The sequence below is a fragment of the Pseudorca crassidens genome, chromosome 1 (assembly GCF_039906515.1).
Source record: "Pseudorca crassidens isolate mPseCra1 chromosome 1, mPseCra1.hap1, whole genome shotgun sequence".
NCBI classification, from domain to species: Eukaryota; Metazoa; Chordata; class Mammalia; order Artiodactyla; family Delphinidae; genus Pseudorca; species Pseudorca crassidens.
The window spans coordinates 127,876,503-127,879,135 of NC_090296.1; positions in this window are offsets into that span (position 1 = coordinate 127,876,503).

Here is a 2,633-nt window from a genome sequence, read left to right on the forward strand (position 1 = left end):
CGGAGCGGCTAGGCCCGTGAGCCATGGCCGCTGAGCCTGTGCGTCCGGAGCCTGTGCTCCACAACGGGAGAGGCCACAACAGTGAGAGGCCCGCGTACAGCAAAAAACAAAAAAAATTATATTTGGGTTGACAAACACAAAGGGTAATTTTATAAGGCAGTGCCATATTTGTGGCATATTGTAAGGGGGAGGAATCTCTTGGGATAAACTCGAATTACTCTTAGTAATGGGCATAATTGGAGAACGGATTGTTTTCTTTTACGGTAGTTGAGTCTCTCAGAAGGATTTCAAATAGGTCTTTATGGCTTTTTAGATTATTCAGAATTGGCATGAAAAATGTTTCAGTAGTCTCAATGTTTGTGCTAAAGGTACTCTGAAAAGGTGAAAAAGTAAAAACAAAAAAAGTCTCTTTGGGCAGTCATATTTGCTAGTTTAATGATTTCCATTCACTATTCCTGTCAGTTCTAAAGTCAAATATTGTATACTTGCTTCTCAGGTGAACATGATGAAAGAAAGACATAACATGCAGATAACCTGAGGATGTCTGACATCATCAGGAACGTTATTCCTGTGAAGTTCCTTAATTTATAAATCTGAACTGTAAACCACAGGTAAGAAGGTTCTGGATCAAGAAATGCTGTATTAGGATGAGATTTTGGCTAGGTTCAAGAAAATAACACTGGGGGCAGACTTTGTTCTTGAGTACCTTTGAGTTACAAACATTCCTGAGAATAAATAAACCAGTTATTTTAAAATACAGTTTTATAAAGATGGAATCCATGAATAATGTAGGTACTTATGCCTTCCTTCAATTAATTTACTTATGACGAAAGATGGCAACTAATATTATAAAGGAAATGATCAATATTTTAATAATTATAAATTAGAGAATAGACCAACTATTTTTGCATGTGTAGTTTTGTGGTATGAAAAAGAGAAGTTCATGGCAACCTAAAAAAGATACTAATATAGAAGAGTAGTAGTAATAAAGTCATGTTGAAGTTGGAGAGTTGAATCAGCTATAGGATTGATTAATGAGGAACTGTTACTGAGCCTTAACTGAAATTGTAACAAAGTTCAACATGAGCCTCCATTTACCTGCTACTTCAGTGTTTGGTCAGAATGCTATGTATTTTACCTTATAATGTTTCTTGTTTTTCCCTATAGGGAGATGATAGTTCCAAGAAAAGACACTTTTGCCATCTTTGTTTTTAATCTCAATAATTGGTACCATGAGACCTGTTGCAGTATTCCTCTTTTCAAGTGTTCATCACTCCCATCCATCCCTGGGCCTAGGAGAACCCCTTGGCGATAATGATTGTGTAAGGACACTTTGAGTGCTCATTTGATTCAGGGAGGGGCACTTTGGTTAGACAGGAATTGATTATTCTGCTTTTCTTAAGCTTGATGGGATTTTTGGTGGCAGCTAGTAGATATTGTTCAGGGTAACGTATGAGTAACAAATTATCCTAAAACTTAGTTATGGATAATACATTATTGTGTTATTTCCATGGATACTGTGAGTGAAAATTTCTGACAGTGCTAGAATGTCTGTGGGATCAATTGGGAAGGCCCAATCGAATAATTGAGAGTGATTCAGACCACTGGAGTCTTTGGATACTTTTTCACTCACGTCTGGCACTGGTTTTAGATGACTTGGAAGGTTGGGCTTAGCTGAGGCTTTAAACTAGAGTACCTTCGCACAGCCAGGTTCCCATATGAATCATAAAAATAAATGTAAGAAGAGAGCCTTGTGAAAGTGGCGTGGCCTTTCTGAACTAGTTTCAGAAGTCATGTAGCATCTTTTATGCCATATTCTGTTGGCTAATGGTGCCATATGGCCAACCAAAGTTCCATAGCATGGTGGGATAGTGCCAAGGTGACTGCAGACCAAGACAGCTTGTAAAACCAGATGAAAGAAGGCACAGTAGGTAAGAGCTACAAATGTGGTGCTTCAGTAGTTTTTGTTTTGTTTTCTTTTTGGGGGGTGGTCCTTGATTTTCAGAATTTCACTTCTCTCACACTCAGAATCCCTTGCAGATAATTTGCAACAAACGTCTTATTCATTGCCTGGCATAAAATAAAGTCTTACTGAATTGTTTTGTGATTTGGGGAGTAAATTAGGCAAAAGATAAGAAGTTAAAAGTGCATGGTTTTTGGATTAAGTCAGTTTGGGGAATGCAAAAGGGAAAAGGCCCAGGTGCAATATGTTGATACCGAAAGGTACAATCTTAGAACTACAAAAGCTATGGAACTGTTAAAAAAGAATGAGTGGGGACAATTGTTGATGAAATCAATAACGTTATAACACATACTGAATCTGTGCTCTTAACACACCAGGAGTTTTTCCCTTCATTTTTTACTATACCCCACAGGAAGGTTAATAATTCATGGGATGTGCTGTGAAGAGTGAATGCTGACAAATTCCTTAGACATTCTTTCTCAGAGACCCTCATTGCCTACCTCCTGTCCATGGGATAACCTTGAAAGTGGAAGTTTTAATCAGAAAATGTTTATTTTTTTCTCAGGATAAATCATAGCTAAATAGAAGATTAATGGTTTTTTGGGAGGTACCTACTCAGGAATTTTGATGGACCCTGGAATAATGAATGGGTCAGGAGCCAAATCTTTTC